The following is an 8,380-nucleotide window of genomic DNA, read 5'->3' on the forward strand; positions in this document are numbered from 1 at the left end:
TCTCTATATACTGATTTTGTCATATGAGAGGATAACTCAGAATAAGAAACATTTTTACAGTTTACATTTTAACCATTATGTTTGGAAAAAAAAGGTAATTATTGACAATGCTCTTTCTGTACTTCAAGTTAAGACAGTTAAATATATAATATATAAAATAAGTCATGAGTTTGATGCTCTATGCAAGAATGAACTTAATTCCATATGAATAGAATTAGCTCTTAAAAATATTTGGCTTTAGATCTGTGAACTTTGCAGCATAAAATTTCTCTGATTAATGTAATGTTCCTCCATTTTTCACAAAACCTTTAGGGATCCCATCATTTTTCTGTCAATTAAATATATTTGTAACTCTTCAGAAGGTTCTAATTTCAGTATAAATGTTGACTTTGATATTACACCTTCATTATTTAAAATTTGAGCCATAGCAGTTTATCCTTTCCTCTCACAAACCTCCCCTTGATTTCAGATGTCCCTTCTTGGTCTCCAGTTGTTTTGTCTTGCCAATACCCACCACTCATCTGCTCTGCCTGTGCATTCCCTGCCAGCACAGGTTGTCAGTCCCAGTTTCTCCATCCAGCCATCCCTAGAAACTGGACAGGGCTGTATGTGCCATTTGGACAAAAGTGTGCATGGGACTCTATGCCTCATTATTTCCTGAGGAGTCTCTTTGGTAATAAATAGTTTGTTCCTTAGGGAAACAACGATGGAGGCAAAAAAAAAAAATAAATTACTGGGGACCTGAGGCAATCTCAGGATCACCTTTCTGATTCAGTTTGCTGGCAGAAACTGAAAGTATTTGCTTAATACTATTCCATTGCCAAAAGCAGTGTGAAAGCAGCAGAGATATTTCAGAAGAAAACTACTTCCAGTATCATATCAGGAGTCTGGTTATGATTAACATATAGTCAGTTTAAGCATTTAGAAGCAATTAACTGCAGTTTATTTGATAAAATAACCTTTTCAAATTATTATGTCAGATGCTTAATAGACAGTTGGCCTTCTGATGGGTGAAGTGTGGCTGCTGGCATGGATACATTAAAAATTTCCCCAGAGCCAGGCATGATCTGAATAAATAATTCACCACATCCCACATATAGCCTGCCTCACTAATGAAAATAATCAGGACTTCAATATAGTGGCCATTTACTTATAAAAAGTTCATTCTGTAATCTAGCAGAAAACATGTATTTTATCAATTTTCTTTGACTTTTCAGGTTGTTGGTCATAACAGAGCTGCAGAAAAATAGATGAAGCCTTTAGACTTAACATGGAGAAATAATGTTTTATGGCTTTTGAACAGCAAGTTATCAAGAGGAAGGACAATTTTCACATCCCAGCTACAGTGATAAGTCCATGAGTCAAAGCTGTTTCTGCCATTAATGTTCCAAGTGGAACCATGAATAAAAAATATATATGTAGCAGATTGTTCAGTACAAAAGAATCCATCTGGTTTTGATCACCTGTGTAAAAACATGCTTTTTCCACTGCAGCTTTAATATTGGTTATTTTATCTGGGTAAAGAAAAGGCATGATGTCATAACTCCTGTGCCTGAATTTGTGGTAACTATCAAATGGTTTCTAAAAACTGGAAACAACACTGGAATGCCTTAGCAAAACTTGTATGACTTAATGAAATTCTGGGTGGTTTTTTTTTTTCCACAATGCTTTGACATGGCTAACTGAAAGATACTGGATCTGTAGCACTTGGTGCTAAGACAGCTTGCAGGTTAACAAAATCTGCAAGTCTTGCCATGAATGCTTTTACTATCAGCCAGGTAATAGCAAGCAGAATATTTGTGATGGACCTCAAGCAGGAAATCACCAAAAAGGAGGAATGAGAAGATAAAAATCACAGAAGAGTTGAAGCAGAGCACCCAGAACCTCCCAATGGATGCAGAGGAAGCAAACTGCAGAAGTGAAAGAGTGAAGCAATGAGGAATGTGGACAGACCAGTCTCTTCCCATTCAGCATTTTTATCTACCTGTTCCTTAATATTGACAACCTTTCCCCAAGGCTCACTGTGAAGATAAAGGAACACACTAACTGATACATTAGACCTATTCCTCAATCTAATATATTTATTTTTTTTTTTCTTGAGAACAGCCAGGACCAAAAAAGTAAAAGGAAGATAGAGGGAAAGCAGTCTATTGCAATAAACTGTGCCTTCCTAAGCTGCTGTCTACCTTGTGCTCTGATGCACAATGCTTTGCCAAACACTTTCCAAATGTTCATTCAGGATTATTTATGTTACCTGCATGTATCTGCAGCTCATGCTTTAAATCCTACAGACTTCAGGATTTAGGTCTGCTATGTGTTAAATTACAGGATTTTCCAAATAATTATTTTTCTCGGTATTATATTTGCCTTACCTGTATTCTATGATAAAGAGTCACCCTGGACTCAATGAGTCTCCACAGAGTAAAAGGAAAAAGAAGGAAAGAGGTGCTATGCCATGCATTGCTGGTGACTACCATATGTTCAAAGCCAAATTTATTTTCTCCTAAAGTGGACCCCTTCCCAAAGAGATTTTCTTCTATTCACTGCATTGCCTGTAATCATTAGTTAGCCTTATAGTTTTCACTTCTTGCATTCTTGTAATTTTGAAAGGATTAAATAGTTTCATTTCAGAACAGTTCATTTTGATTGCCATTCATTATTTTGTATTTCTCCTTCCTAGAGAGACCTCAGGCTGGCAATACTTAGGGACACAGAAATGCTAAAGTGATGAAAGGGGCTGTTTGAGTGAAAGCTGTTAAACACCCTCCTTTGATGTTTTGACATTTCGCTAAAATTTTAATGAAATTCTGCTTCTCTATCTGAATAATCTGGATCTAGTTTATTGTGTGCTATTCTGGGACGTGCAAAGATATTCACACTTCAAAGGGAGAAGGCAATTGACATTTGAAACAATCTGAACAGAATAAAAACAATAGTCCTCACCTTAGAGTTTTTTACTTTTTTTTGGTAAAATAACAACACGGAGAGATGTTTTGAGAGGCCAGTAAAATCACTTTGTTGACAGTCTAGGATGTGACTAGAATCCTGAAGAGTTCAGCAAAATTTGCTTTATTCCCTGCATCACACTGGGATACCCTGTTGTAAATATACACATCAACGAAGAATTATACAGATTTCAGACCCGTGCAATATGTTTTAGACAACTCTAGACAGATTAGACTTCTACATGTACCTATCCATCACTTTTCAGTACAAACAAGACAGCAGAGACAGTTCTGTAATTTTAAAACACATTCAGTTATGATTTTATGATGACCTTTTCAAGATGACAATTAAATTCCACCCTTAAGCATACACACCTAAAACTTGAAAGATTTTTTCACACTGCTTGTGCCAAGCTCTTTTGCACTGGCAAATACCCAACAAAATTAGGGCTTGAGACTTCAAGTTGGAGTAATGAGTTTCATTTCAAAAAAATAACATTGATACAAAAAAAAAAAAAAAATCTTTATTATGTGTCTTAAAAAAATACTGCTTTATTTAATGATTTCGTCTTTCCTAAAGACATTCTTGTGGTGTTTGTTCCTGTAATTTATTCTCCTGTGCTACTGAAAGCCATTGTATAGGTGGCTGGAAATAGATTCAAAGCTTACTCGTCTAACTTCATCCCTTACCACTTCTAAATCATTCCCAATGTGTGCCTATCCCACACCTCCCTCTCTGTTTTTTGGAAATACTTCATTGAATAGCAACTCTGCTTCACAAGATTTTTCATTCTGATGATGATCATGTAAACATGCTGCATTCAAGATAAATTCTCAGCTTTTGTGTCTACCAGTCAGGGTCTTTACAGAATTTACACTATTTACAGAATAGTTCTTTCAAGTGGCTGTTCCAAAACTCTTGCAGCTACTCTTCACTATCACTGCCACTCAGGACTGCAAAAGCTTCCCACATTCGTTGTCCCTTTGTTATATACAAGAAAGTAAAGGGCACCTATCAGTATTATAATCCTTAAGGGAATAACTTTGGATTTAATTATGTTCGCTAATGTGTTACCATCATCAAGGTATATTGATTATATTCTCTTTGGTCAGTAGTAATTAGATGACATTTTTCAGTGTATGCTTGCATAAGCCTTAGTTTATAATGATATATGATGTAATGATATATATATGATAGGGTATTAATTGATTAGCAATCAGACACAAACAGACAGCATGAAAATTAATGTGGATCATTACTTTATGTATTCAACTGAGGTTTTGGCTCTGTGCCACCAATTCGAGGGTGGTGCTCAGCACCATGTGGGCTCTAGACAAAATGCACTCACCTGTCTCTGCCTTTGTTTTATATCAGGAAATATATTTATTCAACAGAACTCTTCAAGATCCTGCAGAAGAGATATACCATATGTTGGCAGTCTCATGGACCACCCTCAGGCTACTGGCAGGTTGGGACAAGAGGACAGCTTGTGTCACCTACTCTAGTGATTAGTTGTGTCTAGTGATCTCCTGAGGCAGGCACAAAACAACCACCCCTTTAAAGGGAGGCTAAGGGCACCCTGCAGTCCCACAACAAAAATATGGTTAATGTCACAACAGAGCACCAAGTACCTTATTGCTGGGGCAGCCAGTAATTAAGGGCCCTGGACTAATAACAGATTTAGGCTGCCTGCAAATCCTGTGCACTATTTCAGCATGAACTGCATATACCAAGTTTAGGTATCCAATCACAGCATTTTTGAGTAAAACCTTAATCTGGCACTTTAACAGTCCTCAGAGAAATCGTTTCTCACCTTTTCCCTCGCCAGAACATGACAAGAATTTAGGGCATGTATTAGAGCTGTGGGGCTGCAGCCAGCAGAGGGCACAGATGACACATGCAGACACTGCTGAGTCCCTCACCAAAAAGTTCAAGACAATCTGTTACCTTCAGCAATGCAGCTGCTTGACTCTGGCCTACAAACAGAGAAGATGACTAGACACTCCCTGATGTAGTGCCTCACTACCAGAAATGACTGATCTACAGGTTTATTTTTTTTTCCCCACGCATCTGTTATATCAGGACAAACCTGAATATTCCAGTGAGACATCACCTCTTCTCATGCTGTCTTCTCTGGAGATTTCATTCTGCTGAAAGCTGCTTCCCCTTAACATCTGCTCAGGGAGGTGTTGAATCACCATCCCTGGAAGCGTTCAAGAAACAATTAAACGTGGCACTTAGTGCCAAGGTCTAATTTACAAGGTGGTGATCACTCAAAGGTTGGACTCCATGATCTTGGATGTCTTTTCCAATCATAATGATTCCATGATCTTCAGGTACAACTAAAATGCATGCTTAAAATACAGATGATGTGATTGAATTTCTTTGGTAGTGCTCTGAACTACCAAATACCTCTTTTCTCCCCAAATGTGAAAGATCTGGACATGCAGTGTTGGTTCAGGTCATTTTGCTGACCATGTGTTTATTGCATCCCCACCACTGTCACCTGAAACCTCAAATACACTTTTACAAATTTTTATAGGACAAATAAGTCTCTGAAAAAGAGTAAGCTGCTTTGCATCCCTTCAGAGCACTTGGAAGACTCAACAAGCTGGGTGCTTTTATGGTCCCATAACACTGCTAAACTCGTTCCTGCAGAATATAAACTCAATAGAAAAGACAGAAAAGTAAAATATTTTGTCAGTTAGTGGTTAAATGTTCCCCAGAAAAATTAAGTGGCCATACAGGATAACAGGATAGCTTTTAGCTATGAAAAAAAAGTGTCCTCTGAGTTGCTAATTGTAGCAAGGCAACAATATGTTTCCATACCATCTTCTATTACCAAACAGTCTGTAAAATAAAGAATGCCTTTTATAATCATACAGTTTTGTGAAAGATATAACAGATTTTAGAACAATGTCGCAGAACTTTAAAAGTGAACAAACCAAGACACTATAAAAGACTTCAGTCATTGTACACTGAATCGATGTCTTAAAATTTATCTGTGCATCTTCGGCCAGCCTTTTATGAGGATATGCCTGAAATGTATTTTTTCAGAGAGTTACTATATCAACAACGGATTAAGTAAACTACCAGCATTATGAGACTCAAACACTACTAAAAAATTAATATTTCTTGCAAAAATAGAGACTGCTCAATTTTATGTGAGTCGTCCCCCATGCAGTAATCAGAACCACTTCATTCCCAGAATTCACTCTCACAAATGGACTGTCTTTATTTCACACATCACCAGATGAGGGTTTTTTTTTAATATTTATATTCATATAAATTATTATATTTATCAGTTTTAAGGTAGCCAGAAGCATTTCACCTATTCACTCAAAATTCTGTAAATGCTTTGGCCAAAAGAAGTTTTTAAAAATTGAAAGATACATAGCAGAAAAATGAAAGATTAGTGACGTGCCTGTGAATTATTTCCCAGCCCTTTTACCCGTCCAACTAGAATAACCACTTCATCAGTTTTTCCACCCATTTCCCCAGTGATTTCCCCCATTAGTTGTAGTGTAAATGGTAAACTGGCTGATATATTTGTGACTGCTGCTGAGGATTGTACCTGTGTATTGAGCAGACACCTGGCTGCTACTCAGAGACAAGGTGAACCAGCAGAGTTCTGCTACACTCTCCCTCCATGCAGGATCCGACCTGGTTCCTTTTACTCTGCCACCAATTTTCAAGAAACTTCAAGAGCCGTATCGTGCTTTGAAACTGCTGAAGACTCTCGGGGAGGGTTTCCTCACCTGAGATTGAGGTGGTTTAAAGTCCTTGGCCCTCTAAAAGCCCCGAGTCGTGTCGGTATAAAAAGCAGAGTCCTCAAGGTCTGTTTTCAGGTTTCTCGTGGTGTTTATTATTTGGTATCTCAGAATTTTCTCTGCTCCCAGCCGAGGTCTGGACAGCAGCTGGGACACGAGGTGACAGCCCACTGATGGGATGTTCCCTGACATTTATACAGATAACTATTGTTGGTTATTTACTATTTTGTGCCAATGCCCAGTGCCCACACTAAAAGTGTCATTTCTACTTTGACCCAATCCACTCCAACTATTTTGTGCCATCACCATCCCAAAAAATGGAGGACGAGAAGAAGGAGGACATGAGGCACCACCCAAATTCCACCATCTTGTCCCCATTCTATAAACTCTAAAACTACTGAATTCTGTATCATCTACTGTGCTAAACTACTGTTTTCACATCCCAGTCGTTTATTATTCCTCTCTCTGTGTCAGAAACCTCTCTCATGGACTAAAATCAAACCCAGTGTTTTCCTGGGCTCTGTGCCAAGGTCTCTGAGCCCCCTGGACCAGCTCCACACCCCTCTGTCCAGGGCTCAAATTCCCTTCCTCGGGTCCCAGGCCATCCAAGGGGATGTCCTGGACTCCAACACTATCAGTGCCACGGTTTTAAGAGTGGCATTCAAAATTCTGACTCCACCAAAATTACAAATGCTAGGGAACAGCATTAGCAGAAATGGACTACCTGTAGCCAGAACAAAACCTGATGCTACTGGGAAAACAACAATGAAAAAACCCAACTCCCTCCTTCTTTTGTTTGTTTGAGACTTTCCACTGAATATAAAATTTGGACTAAAGCAACCAGATTTAAGGGAAGCAATGAAAAATAATTCCCCAACATTACCATTGGGTGGCAGGGCCAGCTCCAGTGTCCAATCTCATTTTGGAAACGTGCATTTAAATGTACAAGAATAATAACTCGGTAGTTTTAGAATTACACTACAAATCATTTTGACTGTGCCTAAAATCAGGGCATGAAAAACCATGAAGTCTTTCACCTCTACAGCTGGCCTACAGCCAACTGCCCTTGAGAGCTGTAAGATTTTGTGGTCCAGCTGACATAACCAGTAAAGTTTTGTCACAAACTGCATTCTCGAGATTGCTGAATTATGTCTCTCAAAACACCAAAAAAACCCCCAAATCTCAAAATGCTTTGATGATTGTGCCATGTTTCAATAGAAAAAGTATCCACACTAAATGTGTATGTGGCTTTACACCTGTATGAATGTCCTTCATCAACCAACACCACCAGTTCCAGAACATCAAATTTCAGTTGCATGTTCTGAGACTGGCAGATGGATCCAGAAGTGTTTTCCCTGTGGTTATGGGTAAAACAAACTTTTCTCTAATATTCTATGGCAAGACGACATGCTGAATGTCCCTTATTCAGTGCAGGCAGAAGGTTCTTGGTGAAGTAGCATCCCTCATCACTGATCACAACACAAAATCACTATCACAAGCATCTTTTGAGGCAAGGAGTCATACTACGGGCGATTTTCCAAAAATTATCACCGAAGAAACAAAATAAAACCATGGCAAGCCCTGGATCTGGAAGCCTGTCACTACACAATGAAGAATTGAAGCAGAGTTTCCTGGGAACAGTGGAGGTCCCTGCCTCCACATCA

Source organism: Sylvia atricapilla, chromosome 5 (genome assembly GCF_009819655.1).
Source record: "Sylvia atricapilla isolate bSylAtr1 chromosome 5, bSylAtr1.pri, whole genome shotgun sequence".
NCBI classification, from domain to species: domain Eukaryota; kingdom Metazoa; phylum Chordata; class Aves; order Passeriformes; family Sylviidae; genus Sylvia; species Sylvia atricapilla.